Here is a 13,599-nt window from a genome sequence, read left to right as displayed (position 1 = left end):
CTTAAGGCACTCACAGCCTGGGATATATTTAAGGAATTAGTATTTGGGAAGTGCTTTTATACTAGTTTGCAGAGATCATTCTGACAAGGGGTAAGTTTTAGGTTACTTCAGCATGCACAAATCGGTGCTTCTTTTAGAAGAAACATGTGAGTGAGAAACCCTCTTCCCATTCTCCAGCCCTACAGATGTGAATGTACCCAGAAACACCATCGACGGCTACTGCAGCTGATGCCAAGTGTACTCAAAGGCTTCATCCACACCAGTAAATTAAATGTGCCAGGGAAGTGTTCCTGAAAATCAAGGCCAACTGGCACAAAATGACTGCAGCTATTCTAGTAAAGTCTCTAGGCGGGTCTCCAAAAGAGGGGCTGCAAGCAAACTACCTGTCAGAGGGGGTAAGGCCCCACAGATTCTGACTCCCAAATCATGCCCAAGGATAATTTGGGGCGATGTTAGACACAGGACAAAAATATTCCAGGGAATATAGTAGGATAGGCATATCCAAAGAGTTTAATAGCCTTAGGATTTAATAGCTGTGAAAGTAACCTTCGTGGCTTATCACAAGCAACTTCACCCACAGATCTGGATTGCATCGCTATTACTGTGAGTCAGTAATAGAAGACTGAGTGCGCAATTTTTATAGCATTTTTTGTTTCTGGGGGATAATCAGTGCTATATAAATTTTGGAGATTTTATTAGTAGGCATTCCAATCTTAAAAGTATTCTAGAAAGCATTGCATGATTTATGCAGTCTTAATCAGAGATTTATGCCTGAATTCATAGCTATCACCTAGGAGCTTGAGAAGAAAGTTTAAAAATTTAACACACAGCTGGAGTGTGGGGCATTTATCCTACTAAAATAAAAGGTGGATTCTAAGCTAAACATCATCTAAGCTAAATTTCATCTTCCCTTTTCTCAATAAAAGTGCTGGTGATTTTATGTGAAAATTAAAAAAATGGCTACCAATTAAATGAAAAGAAGCAATTTAGTAGGTGAACAGTTGGACTTTGATGGTCACCTAAGTTGGTGACCATTTTACAGTTTCATGATCTTATTGCCCATTAAATCTATACTCACTCTCAATTTGTTAAGTTACAGTTAGGAAAAACACTTACGAGTCTGATTATTTTTAATCCAGTTCACCAGATAATAATTTTCAATTGTAGCTGTCTACCAGTTTCTTCCAGGGACAGAATAAGAAAGATAAAACAAAAACCAGATGAATATGCCACAAACCTTTGCAGATCTTCTGGAGAAATGTTACAGACTTTCACAACAGGCTGTGAATGTTTCAGCTTGCTCACTGATGAGACTCAACCTCCATTATCTACAGAAGCCAATTTGTGCCAAGTAAGCGTTGGAATTCAAGATGAAAGCAACAAAGGATTTATTCCTGGATTTGATGACAGCTACATCTCTAAGCTATCAAGTGAATTTAGATTTAGGGATGGATATGACTCGGTAGCTTACACCAAAGTTATACCGGATTCTCTGTAGTGCCGTCCTGTGACAGCTGGCCATATGCAGATTTGAAACTGGACTATTAAATATTCATATGGCATTTCAAGATGAATGTGAGAAACATTTTTAGATACTGCTATTGTTTTAAAAAGCTGAAGAATGGGAAAAAGCAGGAAAGACACAGTTATTACTGCTTATATTTAAAGTTACAGAATGATTTCTGTACTGCATGAAAAACAATTTCAGGGAAGAGAACAACTTAGTGAACTTAGTGAAATTTTCATTAACTGCATATAAAGACCTATCTTAAAATAAACTCATTAAAGTTGCCACATCAAGTACTCTAAGACAAGGAACCAGTACTGGGGCTAGTAGCTTTTAATATCTTCATCAATGACATAGACAGTGGGATCCAGTGCACCCTCAGGAAGTTGCAGCCGATGCGGTCGACGCACTTGAGGGACAGGATGCCATCCAGAGGGACCTGGACAAGCTCGAGAAGTGGGCCCCTGTGAACCTCATGAGGTTCAACAAGGCCAAGGGCAGGGTCCTGCACCTGGGTCAGGGCAACCCTTGGAATCAATACAGGCCGGGGGATGAAGGGATTGAGAGCAGCCCTGCCGAGAAGGACTTGGGGGTACTGGTGGATGAAAAACTGGACACGAGCCGACAATGTGCGCTCGCAGCCCAGAAGGCCAACCGTATCCTGGGCTGCATCAAAAGAAGCGTGGCCAGCAGGTCGAGGGAGGTGATTCTGCTCCTCTACTCCGCTCTGGTGAGACCCCAGCTGGAGTACTGCGTCCAGCTCTGGAGCCCTCAGCACAAGAAAGACATGGACCTGTTGGAGCAGGTCCAGAGGAGGGCCACAAAAATGATCAGGGGGATGGAACACCTCTCCTGTGAAGAAAGGCTGAGAAAGTTGGGGTTGTTTAGCCTGGAGAAGGCTCCGGGGATACCTTATTGCAGCCTTTCAATACTTAAAGGGGGCTTATAAGAAAGATGGGGACAGAATTTTTAGTAGGGGCTGTAGTGATAGGACAAGGGGTAATGGTTTTAAACTAAAAGAGTGTAGATTCAGACTAGATATGAGGAAGAAATTTTTTACAATGAGAATGATGAAACACTGGAATAGGTTGCCCAGAGAGGTGGTAGGTGCTCCATCCCTGAATACATTCAAGGTCGGGTTGGAAAGGGCTCTGAGCAACCTGATCTAGTTGAAGATGTCCCTGCCCACGGCAAGAGGGGTTGGACTAGATGACCTTTAAAGGTCCCTTCCAACTGAAACCATTTTATGATTCTATAATTCTATGAAATATCAAGTTTGTGATTCTCAGAACTGCTACTAACATGCAAACACTACATAAGGTCTGCACAAAAAAGGCAGGGACAGAATTCAACTCCCGTGACCAACGTTCATTTGTCTTAACCTTTAAATTTTTGAACTACTTTTTTCCTTTGCAGTTTGCAGCTTCATTCACTGACTCTATTGCAAGTCTGGCAAGGCTTTGAGCACCCTCTCCTGCAATATTCTTGTATCCAGGTTAGGATGTTACAGATGCAACAACTAACAAACTGGGGAGCAGCTCTGCTGGAAAAGAGCTGGAGGTCCTGGTGTACAGCAAGCTAAGCATGTCAGCTGTGTGCCCTGGTGGCAAAGCAAGCCAACAGCATCCCGGTCTATACTAACACAAGCACAGATAAGGGAAGTGGTGATCCTGCCTTATGCAGCACCTGTTACAGCACATCTACTGCGTCCAGTTTTGGACACCCAGTACAAGAAGTGTTGACAAACTGGAGCAAGTCAAGCAGAAGACCACCAAGAGGGTCTCCATCTCCCTCAAATATCCCTTCTTGGTGATCTCCTGGTAGGGCACTAATTGACCTTGGTGGCTCTTGATCAGCCTCATATGGGACTCTCACCATGTGATGGACTGCCACCCTCCCCCACGGGCATAGGGGCTTCATTTAAGCTCAGGCCTGGGCCTTGGCCCCTTCCTAGGAGTGCTGGTCTTCAGTCACATCTGCCTATAGAACCTACCGATGCTGACCCGAGGGCTGATTTTCTGGCTTGATCTTGGACCTGCCCTATGCTCATAGATTTGTGAGGTGCCCTGGTCTTGGAACTGCCCTTCCTTCACTACCCCACCCTCCGCCAGCACCTGCCCTGCTCCCTTCCTGGTGTGGTAAGATGGCTGATGAGGTCCCTGCCCTGCCAGCCCTGGGGTTCCCCTTGACTCCCTGGGCCCGGAGAGATACTGGCCCTTAGGAAGCAGCTGTCCCGCCCTGTGCTTTGGCACCTGGTTAGTCTTGATTACATTTTGAGGTGGCTAGTTTTCCGCATTCATTTACAACTCAGATGCTTAAATATAGGTGGGAACAAGGCATCTAACCTTGTCACATGGGGACAACTACTTGTGGGGTTCACAGTTCTCCTAATTATTATAGAGGGTATTCAAGATAATAATGCTGCCATGTCTTGCTTGAACTGAGACAGAATAATGATGTGAGACATTGACACTTAAAAATGTTTATTTGGGTAATCTATAGAAAAGGTGCCAACGGAAATCTTGGATTATATACTTTATTTGAAGATCCACTTAGTCTTCCGCAATAAGTAAACTCACCATAATGCAGCAAGACCAGTCTTGCTACATTCACTCTTTTCAAGGCTAGGCATGTTGTTGCATTTATAAATTATATAAAAAGAGACTCAGATGAAACAAACAGAATGTGTCTTTAAATGTGCTAGCCCGATTATCTAAAAGGATCATAATAAATCAGATCAAAACAATATTTTCTGCAGTTGAAAAAGATTATTTTTAGCTACACGCAAATACTGTTCCAGATATTTTCTATAAACTAGCCAAGCAATTTCTGTAATTTGATATTTAATAGTAAGTGAGGAATGCTGATAAGCTACAAACATTTTATTCTCTGCACTTACATCAACAATTTTAGTGCAGTTTCTACTAAAATGGTATCAACATAATCCTAGAATATCTATTAGACCAGGGAAAAATCTTATGTCTTACAAGAAACACTATTTATAATTACATACAATATGAATAAAATAGAGATGAGGTTCACATTTATGAAACAAAGCAAATTATTTTGATAAACTTTTCCTTTAAAATATCTTTTGCTGACTTTTGTATTTAAATAATGAAATTGAATCAAGTCAGAGGCTTGTCTCTTATCCTGCTTTGGATTCTAGAGGGCACAATTGATTTACTGTAGCTGATTAGACAAGGGCAAAAAAGTAAAAACCACTAATCAATTTGTTACAGCTTCACCTGCAGGTGTTCAAAGCTGGAAGATGGATATCTGCCTGTTTTTCATTCGGTGTATATTGCTGCAAGCTGTGGAATTCATAGTGTTGGCTGTTGGACGTGCTCCTACTCCATCAATATCGATATACATTGGCTTCAATATGCAGGATATCAGTGCCTTACAGGAAAAGCTTCTCGCTATGTGAAATAATGATCGCTGTTGCATAAAACTCTTGTTTGCAAATCCTACTGCTGGTTTCAGTGTGATTCACTGACCAAAGGTCTCATGAAAAAGTGTGCGTGTACTCCCTCATCCTTAAAAGATTGTGTAGGCCTGCCAGGGGCTATCAAAACTGTATAAACACGGTACAATCTGCTAAATACTCATTGAATGTCCAGTGGCACAACATGTTAGATATGCCAGGAATCATCAGCTTACTTTCCAGGGCTATGAGCTAATCAACTTGCTATAATTTTACCAGAAGCATGTAGTAGTAGAAGAGTTTGTAGTAAAATCCGAGAAAGCTATTGATCCCCTTTCTTTCTTTTTTTTTTTCCCCCAATTCACTTTCTGAGACGATAAACTTGTTAATGTATGTCACAGACCTGATTAGCTAGTCTTTCCAGGCAAGGATGTGTGAGCTTTTATGTAGTTGGAAGAGGTTTGGGATGGATTCTGAGAGACAGAAACTGGGTGGCAGGTACTTCTTTGTACCCAGTTATTATTGCTGTGCTGTGTAATTCTTGAAATACAATTTTAGTTGTGAAATACACTCTGTTTCAATAAGAGTAATGATGTGTAAAGTATCCCAAGGGACTGAGCTCCAGAAATCTAAAGCAGTTTCTGATAAGAAGAAATTCCATTTTAGAGACCTTCTAAAAAAAGCTCTTGTGTCTCTCCATAAAAGCTTCAAAGTAAATAATGACGAAATTGACGTTTTTTGCCTTGGGAACTGCAGTGTTGTCTCCTCCTAATTTCTTCTGCTCTGTAGTTTGCAATGACATGGTGTCCCTCCAGGTACTCTTGCTAATAGGTACCAAAAAATATTGCCAGACAGGACAGTTCCATTATGAAAAGACACAGGATTTTAATAAGATGTTTCTGACATCAGGGCAAAAATAATACTTTGGCTCTTTCCTTGAGCTCCATCTAGGTAGCAAAACCAAAATTTTAAAGTATCGGGCGACTTCTACCCCACTCAGAAAAAAACCTCCTTTGTACGGAAATGAGAAAGGGAGGAAAAGATTTATACAGGTTTTAATACTGAAATTACCCTTGGCACCAGACAAACGTTAAAATAAAAGTAGAGTAATTTAACTCCATAAACCAGGTGTGTGCAACTTGTTTGTTAGGTCTAGGGAGAGATTTAGAGGAAGAGTTACATCTCTTGGTACACTATCTCTGAGAAACACCTCTCTTCGTCATTCACCTATAAAGATGTCAAGTCACTTAACCAGCCATGGTACCATGGATACCAATTTATACAAACTCTTCATCCTGAAAGCTTTTCCTTAAAGGAAGAACATCTAAGAAAGGTGTAATCTTATAAACTCTCCCTTCTGTTTCCTGTCTGCCTTCTTGGGGATTTTTAAGTTAATCAAGATGTTGACCTTTATCTGCTGCTGTTGCTTACATTTTAGAAAGACTACTGTCCTTCACCATAGTAGGTATAATCATAACCTGTTCAGATGGATTAAATCATCAACCTGTTCTGAAAAACCTGCTGATGTCCCAAGGCAAAGGCTTAACTTCTAGATCATGGATTAACAAGTCCTGTCTTAAAGAATTCTTTGTTTGTTTGAAGGATTTTATTTAGGCTTATCAGTTTTATTCACAATGTAATCCTACCAACAGTTGTGTCAGCACAACCTAGGAGAGTAGCATATTGCAGCATGGGAGAAGGAATGTGCATTGTGGGAAAGAGGCAGGAATGCCTTAGGCTGGAATTTGTCCTCAAGATGGGTTTTTTTTAATACACTGGCAACTGTTTCATAGAAATGTATGCACAGTGACGGCCATGATTTATTTAAGCATATAAAGCAGCTTAGCATGTGCATTACACTACTGTCTCCTCCTCAGAGTAGGTAAGGCAGTGAGCAAATATACTGAAAAAGAGGTGGCTTTCCTATCCCAGGCTTGGAAGGCTAGTATGACGCCACCAAAGAGGTAATCTCAGCCTGCCGCTTCAGAAATTGTACTCTTTATTGGCAATAGTAGGCTGAGGTATTGCCACACTCATCCCCCTTTCCTGACTGCTCATACCTAGCCTTGTGTGGCTGAGTTGTGCTGGCCTGACTAGTTGTCTGGCTGTGGTGTTAACCAGATAAGGAACAAGTCTGGTTTAAAAAAGCAAAACAACACTTATATAAAGAAATTATGTATATTTAAAAATAATAGCAAGACTATTTTTTAAGCTGTGTCATCTCCCTCATCTATTTTGCTGAGCAGTTGCATAAACACTTCTGGGGACAATAGTAAGGGAACGGCATGCTGAAGACCGGGGACGGGAATACATGGTAGTGGAAGGGTGGCAGAGAGAAGAATACTGACTTAAGGTATTGTAACCAAAGATTTCACGTCATGAATCTACAGTCCAAGAGAAAATATCTACAGAAAGCTCTGCGTGCTTTTACTTAGGTAGACCGATGTATGGTTGTCACGCTTTCTTGCAGTTGGAAAATTAATTTGTCTTAACACTGCTGAACTCTTTTAAGGTGGCTTCTGTACACGTGAATCGGTAAACATTCACACCTTTCTCCAATGCAGGTAAGTAAGCAACAAGATACAAATCCCATGACTTTCAGGGAGAGATATTTAGCTGAGACATTATTATTCCTCAAGCTTAAGAGTAATAACTATCTCTTCAGTCAGCAACTGAAGGGGAATTTGAAACAAATTTTCACAGCAGATTGCACTTTTTTTTCTACTAGTCAGGAGCATAATATTATAGATTAGCAATACTTGCTCCATAGAGCTAGAGGTAGGAAAATGAAAACAGTGTGTCAGTCAGTAATGCCATCTGATACAGGATAAAACTGGGGCTTGTCATATTAGGAATGGGGGCCCAGTGTTTGTAATGACTTTGCATAAACTCTGTAATTATTTTTTAAATTGGTCTAAGTGCTCAGGAACTTATCTATGGGACTTCTGTCCCCTCCCTTATCACTAGTTGATGCAGTGCATCATTTAGATCCCACATTTAGATTGCAGTTCCAGTACTTGAGCAGCATACCTATGACCACCTATTAGGTTGCAGCCTATGACTCTAATTAATGATAACAGCAGTAAATTTATCAGGAATTTAAATAGTCTTAGGAAGTCAGAGATTTGAATGCTTGTCCTTAGCTTTGGATTATGAGTGGCTCCTCCATTACATGCTTGTTTTTTGTATTTAGGTGTTAGCAAGGATCAGTAGCTCCTTTTAAGAATGAAACCACGACATGAATTCGCTCACATCATTGATAATCTTTCCTTATGTCTGCTGAGTTTTAATCCATTATTTTAAAATTAAACATAACTTGCTGTCTTCTTTTACTTCTCTAAGAAGTTCTGTGGCAGATTCCAGCTTGCACACAGCTGAAAAACAAATTATGTATGTACATGTGCCTGTCTATTTGTGTATGTATATACATATATATGTGTGTATATATATGTATTTATATATATGGAAAGTCTGACAAATGTGCTTCCTTCCCACGATCTTCTATTTAGCCACCATGTCCTAGAGAGGCAATTATTCAAAGTAATGTGTACGGGGATAGAAAAGCAATGGCAGGTACTAGGATTTAGGAATGCATATCCGCACCATAGCTTATGATTGGGAAAACCCCGTCAGGTTATCCTAAGGAAATCTCCAGGCACCTTAAACACAAAATGTGTAGTTTTAAATAGCACAGCGTAGATTTGAAAAGGCTCTGAAGGCAGCACTAGTCAGATCGTGGTGTTGTCATAGCAACAGACATTGAAATTCAAAATATAAGTACAAAATGGGGGTGGGAGAAAAAGAAGGGTAGAGAAGAGAAAAATAGCACGTAATAATGAAAATCTGTAAAAAGAATATGAAAATCAGACTTCCATAACCAATGATAGAAAAACTAAAATATCCTTACTCTGCATACTATTATTTGCATTTTTTTACCTTTTCCATACAACAATTTGAAAACACTTTATAAATATTAACAATCTACGCCTTCTAACCTCCCTCAGGGAAAGTATTGACATTGCCATTTATACATGGAAATACTGAGGCAGGGAGGGCTTTGAGTAAGTAGAATGTCTATGGCAAAGGTGAAAAGAGAGTTCAGCTGTTTGCTCAGCTCTGTACTCACATGCTTTTTGTTTATTGCTTTAACATGCCTGAATTTTATGATATTATTATTTAGATATGTAACAGAAGAACCAGAGTAATTTTGATAATCCTGGTAGTAACAATATTCTGTTTCTGACACAAAAGCTCCAGTGCTTTAATACACACTTTGTGTAGTTATTTAAACTTTTTACTGTATTTCTTTACAATAGTAGTGATAGTAAATAGGGAAAGAATGAGGAAAATGGTAAACTGCAATTTTTTTTCCGAAGATGTACAATAGTTTAGAAAAAGGTACTCATTCGTGCCTAACTCATCAAGGAACTGCAGCATATCTAACTCGACAGGAAGAAATTAATATGCCCGTGTTGGGAATCAAGGAACCAAGTTGTTGGTCAAAAGCCTGAGATTACTGGGGAATTTTTTCTCAATTTATTATTTTTATCCCTCACAGGCATCTCTTTGCAATCTTTTATTCTGAGTATACCTCTATAATAACTTCTCTGTATTACTGACTTGTGTATAATAGAATTCTTTAGTATATCCAGGATTTTTTTTTTTATGTTGCATTTTACAACGACTCCCATTTTACTTTAGCATTTTGAAGGATTTATAATGAGGAACTTTCCCTTTCTTTCTTTCCTACATTTATATTTCCTTTCCAGGCATGTAATTTAATTTAAAGTTGATATCGTTCTTGAAGTAATATAATGCTACAGTATCTGTCCCCTAAGAACAACTTTTAAGGTTTTTCAACATGAGTATCAGCAGTATAAAGCAGATAACTTGCATGTCACATCCAGGAATTTTAGGCAATGAGCCATAAACAAAGAAATTAGATAAAGGTTGAAAAGAAGCATTCAAAATTATGAAAACGTGCTGACTGAATTATAGACTGGCAGTGTACCAGAAGAGTTGCAGCAAACAGAAGAACAAAAAGAAAAGGATTCCTGAAACCTAGAGCTTAACTGAATAGGACAAGAGTTTTACTATTTAACGAGCAAATCCTCTGGTATTTCTAGGGTGACCATGGTGGGCAAATAGATTATGATAGAAAGAATGAAAATTCTCTGGTAGTTGGGAAGCCAGCAGAAATTAAAGCATGAACTTAGAGAAGATGAGTCGTGTGAGAGGAGAAGACAGATCCAGGATACCAAACAGAATTTTTCAGGTGTTTTTACTAGACGGCTGCTATTGTTTCAGCTAGTTGAGCCATGAAGTGCTCTACTTGGTAGGCCTTGAGGTGTTGCACCACAAAACTTGGCACGTATCCAAGTGCTTGCCAAGTTTCTCGGGAGGCAATTTTGCAATAAGATCTGAAACAATGCTTCAATGCCACCATTGTCCAAAGCAGCAGGTTTAAAGTACTGATGTTGATCAGCTTTGGTTTAGTGTGAAGCTATAGATTTAATGGGTGGGATTTAACATGTAGGAGCAAAGGGGAGAGGCTGGAAGAAAGCATGTCCAGGGATTGACAAAATGTGCTGAAGGAAAAGCACATTCATCTTCCTGATCTGTTTTGACTCCTTTGGATACTTCTAGGACCCAGCCTCTCCGCTTGTGGAGTTAGACAGTGGGCCCTGGGTTAGGCCAGGTAGGAATGGGGCAGAGGAAATCACCTATAGGGCTGAGTGGAGGAATGTGTGCAGAACTGTAAGACTGGGATAGAGAAGAGAGAAAAGGATTAGCATCTGCAGCCTGGTAGAAATAAAGTTGTTAATTTGGCTTTTAATTGCAAGTGCTAATACACTTTTAAAGCTTTTCGTATTCAATTAATAACTGCACTTTATAAATAAAAGTAACAATTTGATTTTCAAAATTGTTTGCATATGTCTACACTATACTGCAGTGACTACAATATAGACCTACCTTTTTTTCATCTTTATTTAACAAATATCTGAAAGCTTTGGGAAAAAAAACCTTACTACAAAAAAGAACAAGGAATCCTTTCTTCCTCAAACGTCAAGCAGGTTCTTCAATACAGTTTAAAATATTCTAATCAGAAAACTAACGAGGAGAGATTTTTCTACCCTCATACCATTGTCTACCAGTTTTCATCAGGTTCAAGGGTCTCAAGGCCAGCTAAATTATCAAACCGTAGACATAATCATAAAAGATCTTCTCTAGGCATGTGAGCACCTTGACTGACAAGATACCTGCCCAAAAAATAGGTTATGTTTGAATATAGCTGAACCAGGACTGAATCAGGCCGTTTGCACCTGCATTTACCATAAAACCCTTGTTGTTGATGATTTCTTACAATGAATTCAGTATTTGCATCTAAATTAAGATTTTTAGCCCAAATATAACATTTTTGAAAAGTATCCAAATGTAAACTACATCTTAAAACCCCACTTTCTACCACAATTAAATAGCTTTTGACTTTTTTTTCTGTTGTGCATGTAGTATTATGCAAACTTGCTTCTAACTGTGTGTAGGTCTCAACTTGGCTCAAGGTTCGTATGGATGAGGTACAAAAGAAAGTAATTCTTTCTTATTTGATAAACAGGTAAATAAAGAAAATTATTTCTATAAGATGTTTTGGAAGAAAAAGGCTTAAACAGAGGTAGAAAACTGCACACTGCAAAGTTCCACTAGTGCTTTTTAAACACTGTGGTCTAAAAGCAAATTCCAGCTTAAGAAGCCATGGATTGGAATATGATTGCTCTGCCCACATCCTGATTTTTAGAATCCTTCCTAAATACCAGCAACTGGCAATCCCTTGGGAAAGGATATTTGCCTGTAACTCTAACATGTTATGGGGTGCTTATGTTCTTCTGAATGTATGAAATGCATCGTTGTATCAGCCTTTGTTATTACTAGTTAACTAAAGTGATTTTTTCATTTGCTTTAAACGCAATCTCTTACAAAAGACAACGTACCACACTTTAATATTAATGAAGTTTCCCTAAACCTGTTAAGTTAGCGTCACAATAATAGCTCTTTTTTCTTTTTTTCCTGTTTTCTTTTTTCTCTTTTTCCTTTCTCTTTTTCCATATTTTCCTTTTTTTTTTTCTTTTTTTTCCCCTTCTTTTCTGCTTCTCGTTACCTGTTCCTGGTGCTGAGTTGGCGAGGTTACAAGACATCAGACTCCTTGTCTATCTGTCCATAGGCTGCGATGTCCAGCAGTTATTTTCTCAGGATACGCCATCTTTTAGTCTCATACATTTCTTTTATGTTCACACCTACATTTCTACCATCAAGTAATAAACAGCACACAAATTACACAGATGCTTTAAACCCGGTGTACATCGTGTCGTGGTGTTGTAATTAAGTAAACATTCCCTACCAGTTATCAAACCTTGTGCATCTAATCTTCTGTGCCCCTTCTCCGCACACACGAAGGTGTTTCTAGGCGTGTCTTTTACAAGAAGAAGTTGTGAGGAAAACCGTTGCTGGGAAACGGACGCACCGCGCGCCGGAGGCGGAGCGGGGAGGGGCAGCCCCGCCCCCCGCGGAGCGCCACGGCTCCCGCCCAATGGCGCCGTCTCTCCGAGCCGGGAGGCGGCAGCGGTGGAGCATCGCCCCTCGCTGACTGGCCGCCAGCTGCAGCGCGTCACCAGGAGGCGGGGAGCGCCCAGACTGGCTGGGAGGGCGAGGGGGAGCCTGGCGCTGATTGGCCCGCACCGGTCACGTGGCGCTGGTGGGGCCGTGACGCCCGCGGTGGCGGAGGGGCTCGGCTTGTCAGGTAGGTAGGTGCCGGGCGCGGCGCGGCGGCGCCGCCGCTGGTGCCCGCGCCCCGGGAGCGGCGCCCGAGCCAGGGGGCGGCCGTCCCCACCCCCTGCCGTGTCCTGCTTGCCCGCCCAGCGGGCAGCCGGTGCAGGGGGGCGGGTAGGCCCCGCGCGGGGATTTACCTGCGGGCGAGCGGGGCGGGGCGGGCACCGGCGCCGCTCGCGCTTTCCGCTGAGGGGGCGGCGGCGGCGGCGGCGGCATCCGGTCGCTTCCTGCGGCGGTGGCGCGGGGAGACGTCAGGGGCGCCTCTCGCCCGGCGGCGGCTCCGCCCCGGCGGGGCAGGCAGCGCGGCGGGTGCGGATCCCCGCCCCCGGGGCTGCCGTCGGGCCGGGGGCGCGGGGCCCTGCGCGGGGTCGGAGCGGGCCGGCGGGGTCCGGGCTAGGGGGCGGAGGGAGGAAGAGGGCTGACTCGGTGGGCTTCCTGCGGCGCCTGTCCTCGCCGGTGCCCGGCGTGTCTGTTCCCCTCCCGTGCTCCGGCTGCGCCACGGCTTGCTGGCCGGGCCCTAACTGCTGCGAGTGAGGGGAGGACGCGCCAGCCGCCGCTTGAAGCTTTGTGATGTGTGCCTCCTCCCAGACAAATGCAACGCCCCTGGTTTTGGGTTTTTTCTCTTCCCTCCCACCCTCTCCCCGTGACAATGGTATAACTTGGCGACTTTCTTAACCTACACATTAGAGTTGGAGCCTGCATAGATAGGGCGGCCTTAGTGCAATTGCCTTGGCTTTTCTCATGTGTGGTTTTATGCTTTGTGTCTTTGTGGGTTTGGTATCTGGGGGGGGGGTCCTAAATGCTCACATATTTGGTATTTGAGAACAAAATGTATAGAAGGGCA

General features: G+C 42.0%; 1 protein-coding gene and 1 long non-coding RNA gene across 9 annotated transcripts in view; one reads left to right on the top strand and one right to left on the bottom strand.

Moving 5' to 3' along the window:
• The window catches only part of LOC142075627 (uncharacterized), a 47,981-nt gene extending 34,939 nt beyond the window's left edge, over positions 1-13,042 (bottom strand). The window contains exon 1 of the long non-coding RNA XR_012670948.1: positions 12,893-13,042. This is a non-coding gene — a long non-coding RNA (uncharacterized LOC142075627). The remainder of the gene's footprint in view (positions 1-12,892) is intronic.
• Positions 12,638-13,599, top strand: part of FER (FER tyrosine kinase) — a 181,684-nt gene continuing 180,722 nt past the window's right edge. For all 8 annotated transcript variants that reach the window (XR_012670947.1, XM_075137198.1, XM_075137197.1 and 5 more), the window contains exon 1: positions 12,638-12,726. The gene's annotated coding sequence lies outside the window, so the exon portion shown is untranslated. The remainder of the gene's footprint in view (positions 12,727-13,599) is intronic.

Source organism: Calonectris borealis, chromosome Z, assembly GCF_964195595.1.
Source record: "Calonectris borealis chromosome Z, bCalBor7.hap1.2, whole genome shotgun sequence".
Classification (NCBI taxonomy): Eukaryota; Metazoa; Chordata; class Aves; order Procellariiformes; family Procellariidae; genus Calonectris; species Calonectris borealis.
The sequence above is the reverse complement of the archived record's forward strand: the minus strand, read 5'-3'. Positions and strand labels throughout refer to the sequence as shown.